We start from the raw sequence: 20,908 nt of genomic DNA, 5'->3' as shown, positions 1-20,908 counted from the left end.
GCTTATTCCTTAAAGACCTTGGAAAGGAGATGAGAAAGCAAAGGCAAGCAGAGCATCTCCCCCCATCCTCTTCATCAATGATTTTAAAGAATTTCCTCCAGTCTTTGAAGGGCTCCAGGGAGAGGGCCGAGCTCCAGTTCAATCTGCGGAAAGATAAGGGATGGCCCTGGTAAGAAAGCACTTCATCAGCTTGGAATCTGTGCTGCAAATGCTCAGAAATGTTGTAATGTAGTACAATAAAGAACATGCAATGTGACATAGGACAGCCAAGTCATTTCACTTCCCTGAGCTTCAGCTTCCTTTTCAAACCTATCCCAGTTAGTTGTTACAGTAGGAGAAATATACAAAGGGGCTTAAACCAGTATTTAACACTTAGTAGGTATTCAATAAATGATTTTTCCACCTGAAGAAGGCACCTGTACTATACACCTAGCATCATATTACGTTTGTAAGTTTACAGAGATCAGGAAAAGATATCAAAAGGGGATACAAGTTAACCTTTGCTCAGGGCAGCCCTGCCTGCCGGTCCCAGGGGAAGAGGGACTGTTGTGTTGACCAGTATAACCAGAGCCACTTCATGGGAATCAGGTTCTCCTTAGCTAGGAGCACTCCTCTAGCCTCCTCCCAGGCTCCCCAGTCCTGGCTGCAGGCCCATTATCGATCAATTTCTAATTAGGACCTGTGTCAGTGCTTCTGACAGAAGGTCAGGGCCTAGGCTGCCTCTGCTGGCCTCTGGCCAAAGCCTGAAATGCTCTGCCCAGGGTAGACCCAGAGAACCACCACTTCTGTGGTAGAAAAGAATACCAGACTGAACTCATCATAAAGCAGCATAAAATTTTAGAGCTGAAAGGGTCCTTTACAAGCATGAGCTTTGTTATATTACAGGTGAGAAAGCTGAGGTCCAGAAAAGGATCTGTCCAATGTGGTACAAAAAAGATCTTGATAACTGCTTCCCAACCTGGCTACACAATAGAACGACTCTGGGAACTTGTTAAAAATATAGTTTTCTAGGCCCCACCCCAGAGAACCTGATATGGAACATATGCAGTGGCTCTGTCTCTTTTGCTACGTAGATGATCATCTTCCAATAAAAGTGAAACCTGAAATCACAGGACCAGTTTGCAGCTAGGTTCAAACCCACCTTGGGTCATAATAGTGCCATTTAGAAGCAACCCTCTGTTGTCTGACCCAACCATAACAAGGTTATTCTCAGGGCCTCAGAACTATCTGTCATAAATGGTTCAGACTTCTAACGGTCAACTAGTGTGGCTGTCGGTCCACTAGTGTGGCTGTCCGCAAAGACATTTCCTTTCAAAACTAGTTTGAAACTATTTAGTTTCAAATACCCAAGGAGGGGATAGCAGGGAATTGTGGGAAATGGTGTGGTATTGAGTGTGAGACATGGGGCGTGGGGAGATGTCGTCTGTGTACAGGGGAGGCCTTGTGTGGATATGTAAGGAAACAGTGTGTTGTCTGAGGCTTGCAGATACCTCCGTAACACATACACTTCTGAGCACCTGGTTAGAAAAGAGTGGGGCAGGGGGTATTGGAGGATAAATGTGTGGGTACATGGCAGGAGGAAGAAGTAGGTAACCTGAAGATGTAAGGGAGATAATATGGATTTGTATGGAAAAGAAGCAATGTGTGCAACTTTGTGACTCAATTTTGTGTCTATGTATTGCAAAACATATGAACTTGTAGCGACAGGAGAGACTGCGTGTGGCCTAGACACTTGTATGCATAAGAAAACAGATCCACGAGCATATCTGACTCATCCAGCCCTAGCTCTGCCTGAAGGCTCGTACCACTCAAGAGCAGGCCTGTCTGCAGAAATTTCTCATTAAAAATGTCATTATGACAACTACTAAAAAAAAAGAAAGAAAGAAAGAAAAATGGTAACATGCCCCCCCCCCCAGCATCAAGGGAGGTTAAAAAAAAGTCAATGCCAATAAAACACGACAGACATATAAGAAGCAATTATGCCACAATTATTTCTCAGCTTCACAAGGGGAGGTGTTTATTTGGAGTTAAATACTGTATAGCTGATTCACATCTCAACTCAAAGGACTGAATTTTCTAGGTAACTTGGGAAAGAGGGCAAGAAAGAATAAAGTAGGTAGAGAAAGGTAAACAACAAAGTTAAAATAGAGGGGGGAGGACTGGAGAAATGCAAAGATGAAAGAAAGAGAAAAGTTGGGGAAAAAAAATAAAACGCAAGTAGGTTACAAGAGATAGGGAGAAGGGAAGGAAAGAATAAAGAAAAAACGTAGAAAAGACAGGAAAGAGAATTTCCTTTAGGCTGGCACTTAGCACACTCTATAGCAGGAACTCTAGCCAAGCGGATGATGGGTGGAGTAGGTGGTAGGGCCCGATCTCTATACTTCCTCATTGCTTTTAGTCCAACCATTCCCTCCATCAGGAATGTTCTTCCCACCATCTTTGCCAATTTGAACTTCTAAACCTCAAGAACTTTTTCAAAGGCTACCAGCTTTTAGAAGCTTCCAAGATTTCTCCCAGTTAGAAGTTAGCTCTCAAGAACTCCCATAAAACTTCCACAGCACTTTGTCATATTTGACCTGAAGCATTTAACATTCAACTTTATACCACGGGTATCAGTATACACAAAGGAAACAGATAAGTAGTACACTGTTTCCTGACCCATAAGATCTCAATTTCATGAATGAGAGCAGATTTGGGTGTGATACAACAGCAGAGTACAACTACAGAAGTAGAAGCAAAGTGTAAAGAAGAATTCTGCTCATGGAGTGATCATGGAACACTTCATTGAGAAGATGGCATTTGGAATGCTTTGAAAAAATGAACAGGAGCTTTTCTGGTAAAGGGGGCAAGGAGCTGAGAGCTTTCTACGCAGGGGAACAGTCAAACAACAAAGTCATTCTGAACTGAGTGGGAGAGGAGCACAGGGAAACAGTGGCTTTTACCATGCTGCTGGCAGAAGGCAGCATAGTGAGGTGGTACCAGACTGTATGAGCCTTGTAGCCAAGCCAAGAGTTGAGATTTTATCCTTTCCAACCTGGAGTGAGGTGGAGAAGGGGGGGCTGTTTTAAAATGTTTACTCTCCTTTATTGAGTTGCCCTACTTTAGAGCAAGTCTCCTCAAAAACCCTGGAAACGGGTCCAATCCCAGGCTCTGCCTACTACAGAGGCATTGTAAGAATTTCCCACAGAGAAGAAGGGCAGGCAACAGTCAGGAAAACAAGGAATAAAAGGGTGGGGATTGGTGGTGGAGGCAAGTGATGCACACGGGAGGGCAGGAGGCTCAAGGAGAAAGGAGCTGGAGGGGAGGAAACAGAAGCAGAGAGACGGATCTCTGCAGTGAGGCTCCTTGTTGCTGAGCTGTCCTCTACATCTTTCTAGGTAGAAAAAATAAGGTCAATCTGATGCTGGCGACAGAAATAGACCCTTTGTGCTGAGACTGAGCACATTTACTAACTGCCACCTCAACCCTCCCTTTGCACAAGATGATAGAGCTGTGCCAAGCAATGGAGTTTGCTCCAGCTCTACCAACCACCCCAAAGTAGCCGAAACACCTTGCCCCATGCCCTAAGAGTGCATGAGGCAGGAGCACCAAACAAAGGTCTGGAGTTTGAACCGGGGCCTGCCCAGGACCCCAGAAAAGCTCCGCTTCCTTCCCGGGACCTCAATTTCATCTGCAAAACAAGGGGAGTAAAGGTGACGCTCTCTTAGGGGCTGCAGAGTCTATGAATTTATATGAAGCTGCTTCCCACAGAGGGTGACATGTAATGTGGGAATTTTCCTAACCTATCAAGTCATAACTTCATTCTTTCCACTCTGAGCTATGGCCAGTTTGAAGCCAAGGAGAAGTCAGACCCAGAATGGCAGCTGTCCCTGACACTATTATCCATTTGGCCCTGTCCAAAATTTATTCCCTTACCCAGACCTGTTTATCTCCTAGGTCACAAACAGATGCTCAGGCCCAAGGATGTGTTTTGTCTGACCCACATAAATTTGTTTAAAAACCTCTGAATTGGGGCGCCCGGGTGGCTCAGTCAGTTAAGCGTCCGCCTTTGGCTCAGGTCACAATCCCAGGGTCCTGGGATTGAACCCCACATGAGGCTCCCTGCTCAGCAAGGAGCCTGCATCTCCCTCTCTCTCTGCCTGCCCTTCTGCCTACTTGTGTTCTGTCAAATAAATAAATAAAATCTTAAAAAAAAACAACACAAAAAAACCTCTGAATTAACTGCTAACATTTCAAATCAGATCTCATGTTTTTAGAAAGTTTTCCAACTTCTCAAAAATATGAGTTCTCGAGGCACCTGGGTGGCTCCATCGGTTGAGCACCTGACTCTTGGTCTAGGCTCAGGTCGCGATCTTGGGCTCCCAGCATCAGGCTCCTCACTCAGCGGGGAGTCTGCTGGAGATTGCTCTCCCTCTGCCCCTCCCCACATGTGTGTGCTCTCTCTAAAATAAATCTTAAAAAAAAAAAAAAAAAAGAGTTCTGGCAACCCTAGATCCCGTGGGGTAAAGGTCAAAGGGCCTACTGTAATCCTATAATTTATCTGATGCCTTCTCACCAAAAAAAAAAAAATCCATACTAACATGATTTAATGTGAGTAAACTTTTCAATTACTAGTTATAATATTTAAACTAATTCAACTCCAAAAAATCTTAGTACACTGACACTTCAGGAAGATATGTTTTATCCAGTGATTTCATATATGCAGCCATGTGTCCCAGTTCGAGAAACTCCAACACAGTTTATCTACTCACTCAAAACATACTCGGGTCCTACGGTAAGCACTGGGAAAACAGTAATTAACAAGACAGGCATGGTTCCTACCTTTGTGGAGCTCATGGTCCAGTAGGATATAATGGGGAAAAAGCCATAGAGAGTAGGGAGCACAAAGAAACACTAAACTAAGGATCTCAAATAGGGACTTGTCTGTAAAAGGAAAAGGTTTAATTAGGCTTTTGCTGCTGAAAAGTCTTTTCCAGCTCAAAATTCTACTAGCATCACAAGAACTTAGCCCAATATCCTTTTTGAGTTCCTAATACTTATTAGCTTCCTCCCTTTATCTGGGAAATCATGATCAGTTGTCATGGAGATTACCATGGTGCTCCACATACAAGATGATTTTACAGTAATTACAGAAGCCAAAGGAACAGGCAACAAGAAAGAGTCACTCAGAAAAAGTCACCTACTTTCCACACATAGGAGCTGCTGCTCATTGCAGCTAGGTGGGGAGAAAGACCAGGGAATAATTCTTAAGTAAAACAGTTTTGTATTAGACGTCATGGTTTCTTTCATGAGGCATTAGGACCTACTTTCCATACCCCCACCCCCGCCAAACTTGTGTCAGAGACTGCAAAAAATGCTAATTTTATAAGGACAAGGTTCACTGAGCCTTGACTAGCTTGTTGCCCTTGTGAAATCCTAAGACAAGCCAAAAGACAGACTTACCAGCCAACAGGGAGGAACACCAAAGTTTCTAATAAAATGAAGATAATTCATCTAGTCCCAGGGGACTAAGCACTGTAACTGGGCAAAGTCCCTTCAATATTAGAGTTCCAACCAGAGCGGGGTTGGCCCAAAAGGACCAAGCAGGTAGCAAAAATAAGTATAGCTGACCAAGTGTTTCGAAGAAAAAAGTGCTAGTCTGGTGATAAATGGCAACTGGCACTGGATCACAGAGACAACAGGAAATGGTGAGGGCTTTGACAAACTTGAGAACAAATATGCCCTATCTAAAGAAGCCAGCCAATGAGGAAACAGTATGTGAAATGAACAGAAATGAAGAACGTGATTCTTTAAACAAAAACATTTTGCCAAACTAAGCTGTTAATGCAGACTTGTCCAAAGATGAGAATCATATCCCGGTGACAAAGACCAAAAAAAAGCCAAGCTACAAGCTTCTTAAACATGGACAGGCCAGTACAAGGAGTCACAACACAGGGAGACCCTGGTAGAGGCTCAGGGAGTGAAGCCTTCCACAAAATCGCTGGGGGCTATTCCCACTTCTGTGAAGAGGAAAATTGTTCCAGCCCAATACTTCCTCAAAAAATCCTCCTCCCTCTTCAGGAGAAATCAGTCACCCTCATACCCCACATGCCAGGACCTCTCATCTCATACAAGGTATCTCCACTGAAAGGCAGCCCCAATATCCCCAGGCTGGGGTCCAACTCAAAACAAAACAGAAAAACACTGCAGGACAAGTCAAACAAAATACGTATGCAGGCCAGAAACACCCCAAGGGGCTGCCAGTTTGCAATCCCTGATCTAGAGGAGAAAATCCTCTGACTAGTTCTAAACAGGAAGGATTTAGGAGTCCCCTGAGGACGCCTAACTTTTGCCAGAGGAACTGCTTTTCCAAGGAGCTATCCAGGGTCCTACATCACTTGGCTCCTGAGCTTTAGAACCCATGATTCTACTGCCTTCTTTTGCTTAATCCACTGTCAAAAGAAAGATTTAAAGATATTAGGTACCTATTACATGCAAGGCACTCTAGGAATACAAATGCTCTGAACCTTACTTCTCTGGACTTTTGACTTTACTACTTATAGTTGTATGTCGACCTGGACCCAGTGCTGGCTGTCTGCCACCCAAATTACTACAGACCCAAACCACTGCTCTATATACCACATTCAATCCTATATACCACATCCATTTTAATGGCTTGGCTAGCCAGTAAAATGAAGGCTCAGCAGCTTGGTTCCCCTCAAAGGGTTATCTTTAAAACTGTCGTCCCTGAACTCTACAACTAAAAGTTGTTTTCTTTGCAAAAGAACACAACTGCCCCATTACAGTCAGATGTCCTTGGGAGTGAACACTGCAATGCTAAATGTATGCTCTCCCCTGAATCAAGATGGCATTCCCATGATTTACTCCATTATTACTCTATCATCTCCAGATTTCCTCAGCATTTCCATAAAAGCAGTAACACCTTTGCCAAACAGAAAAGAAAAAAAGACTAGCTGCCCTTGAAATAGTAACTCAATCCAAGGAGGGAAGGTTTATTTGGAAAAATTTTGTTTATTTACCAAGTCCTTCAAACTAGATTTATGAGCAGGGGAGAACACAACAAAAATGTTTTTAGAAAAAGGCGTCTGGCAGCAGGGAGGAGCATGGCATGGAAGAGGGCAAGAAAGGATGCAGGGAGGCTAGTTAGGAAGCTCCTATAGTCCCGCCATGGCCAAAAACAGGCTCCATGTCTGAAAGAGGGTATGGTCCTACAGTCCCTAGCTGACTACCTGCTCACTGAAGACAGTCTTACTCGTCTGAGTATCACCCAGCATCTAGTACCATGCCATCACACGGTAGGCACTCAAATGGTCATAGACCCAAAAACCACCACTCCTGTGGGAGTTCTCAGTGTACATATCAAAGAAACTATGGCCCAGAGAACTTAAAGTGATTTGCCCAAGCTCACAGAATGGGTGAGTGGTAAAAAGCAAAGAACAAAGGCTTTGGAGGCAAGAACGTCTGTGTTCACACCCAAGGTTGCTGTGAGGCCTTGGGCAAGTCACCCAACTCAACCTTTCTCCGTCTGTTTTCTCATCTCCAAAATAAGAATACCTATTTTTTGCAGAGTTGCCATGAGAATTAAGACATACACTGTCCCCTAGATACAACCACGAATTTACAGGAAATTCAGAACACGGAAAACCCTACAGGAAAAACCCAGTTACTTCAACAAATAAAGGTAACAACAACAAAAATAGAAGTGAAATTACAAATTAAGAGACTTAAGATATGTAACAACCAATTAAAATGTGTGGATCTTATATGAATCCTAAGTCAAACAAACTGTAAAAATAAGATCGTGACATTTATGAGATAATTGGAAATTTGAACACAATCTGGATTTAGATTGTATTATGGAATTGTTAAATTTTATAAGGTATGAAAATGGCATTGTGGTTGTTTCTTGTTTTTTAAATAAACTTTACCCCCAACATAGGGTTGGAACTCACAACCCTGAGATCAAGAGTCACATGCTCTCCTGACTGACCCAGCCAGGTGTCCCTGTGGTTGTTTTAAAGTCATCCTTTAGAAATATATTGTGGAATAGTTAAGGGCAAAATAGAATAGCGGAGATTTTCTCCAAAGCACAGGATGAGGAGAAGTAGGTAGGGGTATAAACGAAATATGATTGTGAATTGAAGCTGAGTGACAGGTATATCGTGCTTCATTAACCTACTCTGTCTACTTTGTGTATGTTTAAAATTTTCCATATTAAAAATAATTGATTAGGTTTAAATCCTGGCAACTCCATTTACTAGCAGGGTTGACTATAGGCATATTTCTTAACCTCCTAGTGTCTCAGTTTCCCATCTATGAGGATCAACAGAAGCTACTTCTTAGGGTTGAGGTGAGAATAAATATGATTTTTATATATACAGATTTATTTTTTTAAAGAAACTTTAAAGATTTTATTTATTTGACAGAGAGAGAGAGAGAGAGAGAGACAGCACAAGTAGACAGAGAGGCAGACAGAGGGAGAGGGAGAAGCAGGCTCTCCACTGAGCAGAAAGCCCGACGTGGGGCTCAATCCCAGGACTCTGGGATCATGATCTGAGCCGAAGGGAGCCGCTTGACTGACTGAGCCACCCATATTTGACATATAAAATTATATAACACGGAAATGGTATAAATTTACACATATAAGTCTTATAATACATCATTTATAAAGATTTCTATACACACAAAGAACTTAACACATAGTAACTTTCATAAACATCAGCCCTGTTAGTATGAACACAAGGTACCAAGCATGGTATCTCAACACAGTGGGCACCCAATATATGAATGAAACACTGACTCAGGTTTAGAACCTAGGTCAGATTTTTAGTCAAGTACTCAACTAGTCTCCTCGACAGAAAGCCGTATTTTACCCTCTGGCAAAAATGTCCCTAGTGGCAGCTCTAACATCCCCCGTCTCTCCTGACAAATACCCCAGGACCTGACACAGGATCAGAACCTGACTAATGTGGGCGCCTGGGTGGCTCAGTTGGTTAAGCGACTGCCTTCGGCTCAGGTCATGATCCTGGAGTCCCGGGATCGAGTCCCGCATCGGACTCCCTGCTCGGCGGGGAGTCTGCTTCTCCCTCTGACCCTCTTCCCTCTCATGCTCTCTATCTCTCATTCTCTCTCTCTCTCAAATAAATAAATAAAATCTTTAAAAAAAAAAAAAAAAAAAGAACCTGACTAATGTTTAACATGGAAGTGCTGCTCTCTGGGAGCAGGCAGGGCCACCTTATTTCCCCCAACCAGATAATTTAAGGTACATTTTCTAATATTTGCTGACAGAACAAACAGGAAAGCCTCCAAGAAATGATCAATGTTCATGCCAGCCTTCAAAGTGATTTGGTAAAACTACAGAAAATAAACACCCAGCCAGGGTCGACCCAGCAGGATAAAAGCTGACAAAGAAATGGCAATTTTTCCCTGAGCAAATATACAAGTAATAGATGAGCTCAAAGAGACTAAGCTCTTTAGGTTTTGGCATTCCCATCTTGCCCCCTCCCTCTTCTTTTAAGAGAAGACAAACTCTCAACATACTTCAAGTAGGACTGTTCACTGGATTAATTTATTCCCTGAAATGATGTAATTATAGGCAGTCATTCTCATCCTTCTATCCAGTTTAAATACAAATTGGCTTGGGAACAGACCTTTTCCACCTGCTCCAGAAGACTATGAGAAGGCATCACCCACCCTTAAAGTATGAGACACATCCTTCCCCCCCTCAGCTCATTAGCAGGAATAGGGATGCCACTCAATTTAGTCACCCATGTGTTTCTGTTCAAGATGTTCCCGTCATACAGAATGTCCTCTATCTCTACAGCCTAAAATCTCCTATGACCATACTTTCTGGGAAAAAAGGGGAGGAGAAGGAAGAAGGGCACAGCAACTGAGAAGGGATATCTGGGTGTTGCCTCTGGGTAGTCTGGGAGATATAGTCCAGACACAGAAATATTGGTGCACCAAAAAAAAAAAAAATACACACACACACACACACACACACACACACACACACACACACACACACAGAAAAGAAATATTGGTTCACAATTTATAAGCACAACCAGACAGAATACTAGAAACTAAAGTGGTCCCAGATAATATGCGGTCACTATCTTTATCCTACAAAACCCAGTGAAATGCTCACACCTCCATTAATGTTCCCTGGGTACCACCCCCCCAAAAATGCAGCAATCTCTCCCTCCTCTCAAATCCCAATCTCTTTTCCTCTTTATGGTACTGCTACCTGAGAATTCATATTATGGTTCTTAAAATTCACTTCTGTAACTACGCACCAATCAGCATGACTTAAAATGAGAAATATAGACAATGCTAAGTGCTGACATGGACATGGAGCAACAGGAATTCTCATATACCACTGATGACAGTGTGATCTGGGGTGCCTCTGAAAAGTGTTTGGCAGTAACTACTAAAGCTGAACATACTAAAGCGTGAGGTTGGAGAACACTAACTGATCCCCCCCGAAGTTTTTCCTAGCCTTTTGCCTCATCACTGCCCCTGTCTAAATGCTTCCATCATTCTTTTCTCCACATCCTAGAGGCTGATTCAGACCACTCTCCCTGGTCACTCCAGCCCAAAAAGATCTCCTCTTCTATGGAAAACTCTGCCATTTACCTATTAACTCTGACAAATGGCTCATGTATTCTTCACATATAAATTTTATCATTTGGTTTTATAATGTACTTTTTTACTTTTAGTAACATTATCTAACTTGCTCCTCACAATAACACTGTGAGGAAGTTAAGATAAGGAATATTAACCCCCTTTTATAGAAGACAAAATGGAGGTTCCAAGAGGAAAAATGACTTATTTCCATTTACCTGGCCAAATTAGTGCCACGGAACAAGAGTAGACCTTAGTCTTCCAAGCCAAGCTATCTACACCAAACTGCCTTACTGTCAGATACATATTCATGATAATCTTATCTCCCCAAAGAGACCATAGGTTTCCTGAAGGCAACAATATGCTATACATGTTGACATCCCTCACAGCACCAAGAAGGCACTAGGTGGACTCCATACAGTTTGGATGACTGATTTCAATATTGTCCACCAGTCTTCAAGAACGGGTACAGACATATTTCCTCTTCTTCTAGACCTCAAAGGCAATGCTAAATTAATTGCTAGAAGAAATTATGAACACAACACAGCATCCCAAAAAACTAAGTGTAGAGACCAGGAAAGAGAAAGATCAGGGAGTTCAACAGTCCCTCCATTTCCTAAGGGATCTGTGCTGCAAAGAGTCAAAGGCGGCTGGTATAGACAGTAGCGGTGGGCTTCAAGAACCACAATTTAATCGTAACTAGTAAGTCACAAATTGAGCAAATGCCAGAAACCACACCTCAAATAATTCACTTGCAAGCAAAATAGAGAACTATCTTATTTCAAAACTGAGTATAATAAAACTTAAAATAATTCAATATGAAACTTAATTTTCTTCCTTCCTAAATAAGAACCTAGACAATATCAAATCTTTCTGGAAGCCAGCCAGAGAATTGATGTGAGGAAAACAGGGAAAGCACTAGGCAGATGTCTGGACACCCAAACCTAAAGGACAATGTTGTCCCCTACCTTAACATTCTTCACTTTACAAAACACTGCATGTGGGACACCTCAGCAATAAAGGATAAAGGGAGGGAAAATAAAGGTGGGGAAGGCACACCTGGGTGGCTCAATTGGTTAAGCGTCTGGCTCTTGATTTTGGAGCTCTTGATTTTGGCTCAGGTCATGATCTCAGGGTCCTGGGACTGAGCCCCACGTTGGGCTCCGTGTTCAGTGGGGAGTCTGCTTCAAGATTCTTTCTCTCCCTCTGCCCCTCCCCCTGCTCGAGTGAGCTTGTGTGTGTGTGCGTGCTCTCTAAAATAAGTAACTCTTTCTAAACATTGGAAGTCATATTCAAACAGGTCTCCTTGCCTAGTGATACATCCATCAATTCTATTTCTAGTCTGAACCCTCAACCCAAATATCTGGGCCAAGGAAGCAGGAGTAAGAAGCAGCTAGGATCTACTGTACTTCTCTGTCTCCCTCCCAAAACTGGAAATAATTTGAGGGCAGGAATTATGTCCTGCTTGGTTTTTATGTTCTCCAGAGAGAGAATACAGCAGGTACTCCAAATACCTGGAAATGAATGACTGAACTCTGGGATGGAAAGCAGCTACCCAAGCATAATCATGCTACAGCAGCTAGGTAACCTACTTAGCATGGTAACTCTACCAAGACCCTAATTTTAATCTTTTAATTGATGTGAAAATCAATTTAGGGTGAGTCTTTAAGGTCTGAAGAAAAGATATTCTTGTGTTCAACTGATTCAGGCATGGCTATAATTATTATATTGACAAAACCGTCATTCAGTGTCAGCTTACAGCTGTGTGGAAGAACAAAGTCCCAAAGCCTTAAAATGGTCTGTGTAAGCAGAGAACAACATTTGACTTCTCAGTGTAGTATGATCATACTTCCAGAAAGGAAACCCAGGACCTAGAGAAATAATGAGTTATGGAAATGATGCTTTTAAATCTACTGCTGAAGCTTGCTTTCACTGGCACAAATAATTACAAAAGAAACTAGACAAACAGATCAACAGACACCTTGCAAACAATACCTTTAACTAGGCTTAGTAAAATCCTTAATAAAACAAACAGGAGACTGCTAAATACCAGATAATGCCTCTGGAATGAAGAAAACCTGGCCAATAATATTAAGCTTATAAGCCTGGCCTTCTAAAAGAGAATACTTACTTAGAATAAAGCAATGATTCTTACCTTGACAAATAAACAGAACTATTCACTCTCTACAGATGGCATTTCAAGGGCCAGGAAACCTCAGCAGAGGTATCTACCTCATATAGCTAAAGCTCTAAGGAAATGCAAATTTCTGGTCTAGTGTTTTTTCCAACCCTAGTACTGTTTGGGCATCTTACAGTGTTGTGTGTGTGGTTTTTTTTAATGTTCTCTTTATTCTATGATTTTAAACAGTTTGCTACATATTTAAATATAATTTTTTATAGTCTTAGACTCCAAGTTTGTCCACGGGACAACAGCTCCAAGTTTATAATGGAACTCGGCAGACAATTTGATAAATTCATCTCACAAGCAATTTTTCAGCAATCTGTCCACTCTAAAAAGCAATATCCATCTGTTTATATACCGAAAGGTATCTGTGAACCCAGAATTTAGCCCTCTGACATACTCTCAATGCTCCTTCCAGAGATGAGTTCTCAAGCCACTTATGGCTTGAGAACCGTAATTAATACATTAAGAGGTAAAAATATCACTCAAGATTATCTAGTCCAACCCTGTTGTTTTAAGACAGGAAGACTGAGATCCCAGAGAATATCAGGTAATTATAATTTACATTGTCTTTGGCAAGCATCAAATGCCTGCTGTTTCCCCCAGTAGAACCACACTGGGCATGTGGGGAGAATGGCCAGACTTGCACTTCAGTCAGTGGAGCACTCCAAATACATGTGTCTGAGCCTCAGAAAAATCTAAGTATTTAACCACAATCTCCCTACCCTTACCCCTGCATGGAGAGCAAGGGGCAGTGGACAGCCTAAATGACCTTTTGGAAATATAAGCTAGAACCTAGTGATAATATTCCACCCTTCCCCCCTCCTCTGATGAGGTACAGCCCATTTATTCACATCAAGTCCATTATGAAGTAACAGAAAGACACTAAAACCAAAGAAAAAGAAGGGGTTGCGGAAACAGAAAAGATAACTAATAGGGCGTCTGGGTGGCTCAGTTGGTTAAGCAACTGCCTTTGGCTCAGGTCATGATTCCAGGGTCCTGGGATGGAGTCCCACACTGGGCTCCCTGCTGAGCAGGGAGCCTGCTTCTCCCTCCCCCTCTGTCTACCACTCTGCCTACTTGTGTTCTCTCTGTGTCAAAAAAATAAAATCTTAAAAAAAGAAAAACTAAAAAAAAAATCTCTAAAAAAATAAATAGGTAACTAATAACACTTGGGCAGATGCCTATCTCTAGTTATTCAGTAAGCAGGGAGACGAAAATGAGAAGGACCTCCAAAACTTTTTCTCTCTGGCTCCCACCCTTTTGGTCTTTTACAAAATTTAAGGGAGGTCTGAGACTATTTTATGATGAAATGAGGCCGGCCACAGAAGCAAAGGAGTTGGCCAAGCCCACAGACTAAGTTAGTAGCAGAAACCAGACCAAATGATCCTCAGGCTCATGACTGGGTTTCCCAGTTTATCCCACTGCCCCCCCCCCCCCCCAATCCTGAGAGTCTAGGAGCTGTACGCCACCTCAGGTCTAAAACTTTCCTTACAGAACCTACTGGGAAGTTGTAGGTCAGCAGGCTAACATTACTAGTCATCTTCTCCCCTTCCAACTATACATTTTATACATGATACTAAAAGAGAAAAAAAAAAAACTAGGTTTTTACAGACATTCATGTGAAAATCCTCCCATCTCTACCCCTTCCCCTACCATTGCCTAAGAAAAAAAGGGAAGAAAGGAGGAAAGAAATGCCTCTCCAAGAGATATACTATCTAAATCATCATCTAGAATCATAAAATGTTACTGCTAGAAGGAACCCTCATAGTCATCTAGTCATTATTTTCTATCATATTCAGATGACCTAACCTGGACCTTTGCCACCTGATGAAAAGACTGGAGTACAGAGCAGGGTCTCCTGACTCCCGTCCCAACATAAATCCCTCGTGGTCCCTCTCCACCCTGTCCCACCCTGACCTGCCCCAGCCCACCCTCTACCTCCACCACTGCTATCTAAGCTCCTGAGATCTGCGGCCTTTCTGGATGCAAGCTCTGGAAGCTACGTCTTACTTACCTTTGTTTTCCCAGTGCCTAGCAGGTAGTAAATACAGATGACTTACAGAGGGCCACATAAGCAGATGGAGAGCGTCTCAGCACCCAAGGCATTGTCTAGAAAAAACGTAAGCCTTCCTTGGCTTAACATAAGCAGTTTTCAGGGCTGTGCAGCGCCTAAGTGTCTGGGATCTAATAGTTCCTCCTTTTCTAAACTAGTGTTTACATCATCCAGTTTAGCCAGGAATAATAGTTACCAGATGTGTTGTGCAATACTGTCCCTCACCCATGCTTCCCACCCCCAACTCTCCCCTTGGAGAACTAGGATCAATAACTAGCAGGTAAATGAAAGATGTAAGATGTAAAATGTAAGATGTAAGATGAACCTGCATGAGAAACCCACCTCCTCTCTTATGTCTCCTCAATAGTCAGCATCCCCATCTATATAATAACTGCACCAGGCAGAAATCTAGAAGTCATCCTTGATGACTCTCCACACCAGTAATCTTTGTGTCTCACTGCTCAAGTCCTTCCACACATACACATCCTTCATTTGAAACACCATCATCTCCTACCTGTATTACCACAACAGCCTCCTTCTAACTGGTCTTTTTGCCCATGGTGCTCTAGCCCTGCAAACCACTCCCCAAAGAGGTAGCCAGAGATATCCTTCTAAAATGCCCATAAGAGCATGGCCCCCCCTTCACCTCGAAATGAAATCCAAATTCGTCAACCGGGGCAAAAAGGCCCTTTCATGACTTGGCTTCTGCTCTACCTACCTTACCAGTCTCTTCTCATCTCTTGCCATATCCACCCATCTTTTGCTTTATTCTCCACCCAGAAACCTTGAGAAACCTGAGAGATGTTATTTAACCCCTCTGGATTAAATGCAACCCCTCACCTACAGGATGGGAATAACAATAGTATGTACTTTTCAGGGTGGTTATAGGAAAAAATTAATTAACACATGTTAAATGCTTAGAGTAGCACCTGATACAGGAAATGGCCAAAAGTCTTAACTATTACCACCACCATCAATAGACTTGCTATTCCTTCTGCCTAGTCTTATCTTTGTCTCCTCCTCAATTCTCCAAATCTCTTCTTTTCCTCCTGCCTTATGTTTCTATTTTTCTTGAGATCTGGGCTTAGCCAACTTCTCTGAAGAAACCTCCAAGGCTTGGTTAGTTACCATTCCTCTATGTTCTAATAGTGTTTATCCCTATTCACAACACTTCTCACACTGCCTGTTTACTTGCCTGCCTTCCCCACGAGGCTGTATAGACTCAAATCCCCAAGCTTAGGACTGTGCATGGCAGATGCTTAATAATTTCTCCGTAAACGGAAAACTTTCTAATAATTAAGTGTCCAATGAAACCGAATCTCAGCAAGTAGCCAATTCAAATGTTGGCCAGATGGCTAGCTGGTCGACAGGACTTTAAAAGCCCTTCAACTACAAGATCCTATCCAATAAACAATTCAACACATTCAGACCTCATTATCGCACTTATCGGACTTAATACCTAGGCAATGTTAGGTCATCAGATCTTTAAGGAAAGTGCAACATGTTCAGATCAGTTTGCTGCCCTATTATCCATCTCTGGAACACCTCCCACCCCCACCCCCTGTTGGTATCAGAACAAAACTCCAACTACCCTTCAAAAATACCATATTCCACCACCTTCCAAACATATAGAAACAGAAGCAGTCAAACCTAAAGGAGTTTTGAAAGGCTAAATGCATTTAACTCCATCTTAACCACCTGCAAGCAACAAGTATTCATAAACACCCTCTAGGAACCCAAAACTAATTCTTCTTGTGTGACTTTATGGAAAGAGGAGGGCAGAGAGAATGCTGTTCATAAAGGTAATCCATTTAATCATCCCCTGAGTAGTTCTGATCCGAGCTTCTGTCATAGCACTGCTATTCTTGATCACTGCAGCCCGATATGCCCAAACCCCGGATAGTCAGAAAAGCAGGTGCAAAGAAGCAAGGGTGGAGAGTCCTCTGGGTTCTATTTCAAGGGTAGGAGGTCCCTTTCAAAGACACAAAAGTGGGCCAGCACAGATCTCCAGAAAAGGCTTCCGTGGTAAGGAACTTCAATCCACAGAGCAGAGGAAAAAGGGGGAAAAAGAGGTACAACCAGGCCTCTGTTCCTGCTGTGGGGCTGCATGCCACACCCTACTGCAGAGGACTAATCATTTTGCATTTACAAAGCACCCTGAGGTCAAGGGAGGCACTAGAAGTGCCAGTTTTGCCAGTCCCTAAAGGACAAAAGAATGTACCACTTATATGAGGTACCTAAAGTAGTCAAATTCAGAGACAGAAAATAAAATGGTGGTTGTCAGGGGCTGGGGAGAGAGGGGAACAGGGAGTTAGTGTTTAATGGCAACAGAGTTTCGGTTGCAGAAGATGAAAAAGTTCTTGACAACAATGGTTAGTGGTGATGGTTGCTCAACAGTGTGAATGTATTTAATGCCAGAGAACTGTCCATTTAAAAGTGGTTAAAATGGCAAATTTTACCTCATGTATATTTTTACCAAAAAACAAAGCCACACCAGCTTTAAAGTTATATTGTCTGCAGTTATCAATTGCATGATCCTGAGCAAGTCATATAACCTCTCTTTTTTTTTTTTTTTTAAAGATTTTATTTATTTATTTGAGAGAAAGAATGAGAGAGAGAGAGAGCACATGAGAGGGGAGAGGGTCAGAGGGAGAAGCAGACTCCCCGCCGAGCAGGGAGCCCGATGCGGGACTCGATCCTGGGACTCCAGGATCATGACCTGAGCCGAAGGCAGTGGCTTAACCAACTGAGCCACCCAGGCGCCCAGTCATATAACCTCTCTAAGCCTGTTTCTTTCTTCCTCTGTAAAACAGGGATACTAACTAATTCATACATTCAGCTCTGAGGAATGAATGAGATACCCCACAGAAAGTCCTTAGTCCAAGAACTGGTACCCGGTTAAGTACTTAATAAATGTTAGCTATTATTTCTACTACTACAATAGACTTTCACAGCCATTTCTCACAGTCCCCACACAAACAGGTTCACAAGGGCCACAATGAGTGGCTCAGTTAATGATGCTTACATCAAATCCCCTGCCCAGGAAAGGTGTCCCGTCCCCACCACTTGTTAATTTGGTGACCTAAGGCAAGTGCCCCAACCTTGCTGTGTCTCAATTCCCAATTACAGCTGTAAAAAGGAGATGTAAAGCAAACTCTTAAGAACTCCCTCACAGAACTGGGTTAGAAATCAGATGATTCCAGAAAATTACTAAAAACCATAAAGTACCATATGATAAAGGTAATGACTAATGAGAACTGGGTATACCTGTGCACAAAATCTGACCTCCTTTTAATGCTAAACCTAAGGCATGGAGAGTGGCTGGAACTAAACAACTTTCTCAAGATTTCAATTTACTCAGGATTCCTGTTCTGTTAAGGCCTGAATAAGTAGTTTAGTGCCCCTTCAAAAGGTGGCAAGGGATGGAAGAAATAAAACTATTACTGGACTGCCAAGCAAAAGACTGGGAATTCTAATTCTGATTCTGTCACTAAGGCAGTCTGTGAATTTAGACAACTTACTTCCCCTTTCCAGTGTTAACAGGATAGAGGGAACAAGGCAGATAAAAAAGTTAGACCAGATGGTAAGACCCCTTCCAGGTCCTACCTACCACAACTCCTAAATCCAGAATTTTGGAAAGAGAGCACAACAGACCCCCAGACTCCAAAGAACTAATGCAAACATTAGGAGACTCCTTCAAGATGTGCCCTGGGAACTCTGATTTTTAGACACTCCCCACAATAGGGATCAAACACACTGGAAAACTAGAAACCTGCCGAAGTTAATTTTACTTCACTTTTACCCCTCTTGATCTTATCTGAAAATAGGAAAAATAAAACCCTATTTGAAGGCAAGGAGTTGAAGCTGTTGACTTGAGCCACTTCCTCCTTCTCCTCCCCCAAGTAGGAGCTATAAATCTAAACACTATAGAGAACACGCAAGGTTGGGGGAGGGGGGGCCGGGAAGGAACATGCCATAAATAAAATACAGACCTCACTGTTCTAATGACTTAAGCCTTCCATGAGCCAAAACCCCAGAGAACTTCAGCTGTGCTTGAGATCTGGAGTCCCCTACATTCATCAAATTCTAACGGGCAATACTAGCAAGAAATTCATAGTAATTTCCTTCCCCCCGGACCTCCCCTATCCACAGAATGGGATTTCATCCATAGTATAGTGGACACTAGCCTAGGAGTCAGGGAAAACGGAGCGACCCAAGGATAAGTCAAAATCCTCTCTGCACTACGAGATTACACACGCTGACACTAAGAAATAAATAACAAGTACTAGTACCACGGATTTACACTCCTGTGGCTACTGTGATTTGAAGCAAATTATTTTACCTCTCTGCACCTTGACTTCTGCTTATGTAAAGGGGGATAACCCCCAGAAGGCCGTCCTGAGAATTAAATGAAATAAAGCTTACGAAGTTCCTAGTCAAGTCCATTAAATGTTACCTGTTGGTATTAAACACTTCTCTCACATACTAGTCCCCTAAATCCACAAACAACCTGCGAAGCGACTTTCTTTGCCCCATCTTACAGAGGGGCAAACTGAAGCTCCGCCGCACAGGGGGCTGCGTGAAGTGCGGAACACCGCCCCAGCTCGAGGGCGCGTTGTTGCTCCCCTCCGAGCCCCAAGGTGTGCAACGAGCCCAGCAACGGCAGCGGTGGGGGCCGAGGCGGTGCTCAGGCCCGCGAGGAGGGAGGCAGGGCCAGTTCTGCGCGCCTCGGGGAGCCGGCAGACCCAGCCCGGGAGGGAGAGCGGGAAGAAGCCCGGGCCGGGCTAGAGCCCGGGCCGGGCCCGCCCAGGCCTTCCCAGCGCGGCCTCCACTCCCCTCCCTCCTCCCCTCGCCGGGCGGAGCGGGGCGCGAGCACAAAGACTCCAACTTCCGAGCGGGCGCCGGCCCACCCCGCCAACTCCTGGCCCAGGCCCGGCCCGCGAGAAGGAAGCGGCCAGGGAACGCCAGACGGCCGGGGACAGGCGCGGATGGGCCGGGCCAGCGACACGGGGTTTGGGGGGAGGTGCGGGGGGAGGGGGCCGGGAGTTAGTCCCGTTCCCGGGACGCCCAGAATGGCCGAAAATAAGAGTTCCTAAAAATAGGCAGCAACCCGCGCGAAGAGGTGGGCGGCCGAAAAGGAACAAGGAACACTCCCCCGCACCCCCAAGGAGACGCCCGTGGCCCCCACTCACCCGCGCCGAGAGGTCTGGAGGAAGCCGCGCGGCGCAGAAGGAGGCGGTGCCGCCGCTCTCGGGGGCGGAAGGGAAGGAGAGAAGGAGGAAGAAGGCGGCCCCGGCCGCGGCGTGAGGAGCTGAGCACACGCGCGGGAGTCGCCCCCGCCGCCGCTCCCTCAGCTTCTCTCGGCTGTGCCCGCCTTGCGCCCGCGCCGTTCGCGCGCCCCGCCGCACTGACAGCGGCGCGAGCCCCGCAGCCGCGAGTCCTTCCCTCGGCCGACACCACTGAAGCGCGCAGGGATGGGGGAGCCCTGAACGGCTTTCCTCAGCTTGGCCCCGCCCGCCGCTCCAGCCCCGGGCCTGGGCCCTCCCTCCACACCCCCGACTCTGCCTCCAGAGAAGGACACAGTGACACAAGCGCTGGGAGTCCTCAGCCCCACCCTGACACAGCGCGACTTCCCGAGCGCATGGGTTCTCCCCACCCCCTCAGCCTCGCTTTGGAAAGGTCCAGAGCTTCGGCGGGGAGGAAGAGGAAGGCGGGGCCAGGGCGGGGCCTGACAGGGAGGAGGGACTGAGGAGGAAGCCTGGGGAGGCGGGGCTAAGGTCGGGAAAAAAGAGAGAGAGAGAGAGAGAGAGAGAGAGAGACTCCTCTACACCAATAAGCGAGCCGAAGGCGGGGCAGGGCTGACAGGGTGGTGATGCCAGAGAAGAGAGAAGCGCAAGGCAGGTATGGAAGACCGTGGAGGCCGCGCGGAGCCAGGAGCCAGGGCTGCGCTTGAAAGGAGGGGCTGTGGGTGGGGCTAAACGGAGGCCGTGCCCGTAGGAGGAGTTAAGGGTGGAGGGAGACAAGAGGCGAAACTGGGGAAAGCGGGG

The 20,908-nt window shown here is 44.6% G+C and overlaps 1 protein-coding gene across 12 annotated transcripts in view; it reads right to left on the bottom strand.

Moving 5' to 3' along the window:
• Positions 1-20,521, bottom strand: part of RALY (RALY heterogeneous nuclear ribonucleoprotein) — a 79,409-nt gene extending 58,888 nt beyond the window's left edge. For 3 of the 12 annotated variants that reach the window (XM_027622095.1, XM_027622094.1, XM_027622097.1), the window contains exons 1-2: positions 20,054-20,518; positions 18-143 (exon numbers count right to left, since the gene is read on the bottom strand). The gene's annotated coding sequence lies outside the window, so the exon portion shown is untranslated. Of the gene's footprint in view, positions 1-17; positions 144-19,317; positions 19,713-20,053 lie in introns of those variants that run through there. The other 9 variants (XM_027622103.1, XM_027622092.1, XM_027622106.1 and 6 more) reach the window with 9 other exon arrangements.
• Positions 20,522-20,908: the final 387 nt, after the last annotated feature.

This window comes from Zalophus californianus, chromosome 8 (genome assembly GCF_009762305.2).
Source record: "Zalophus californianus isolate mZalCal1 chromosome 8, mZalCal1.pri.v2, whole genome shotgun sequence".
Lineage (NCBI taxonomy): Eukaryota > Metazoa > Chordata > Mammalia > Carnivora > Otariidae > Zalophus > Zalophus californianus.
Note: the sequence above shows the minus strand (reverse complement) of the source record. Positions and strands in the feature narration are given on the sequence as shown.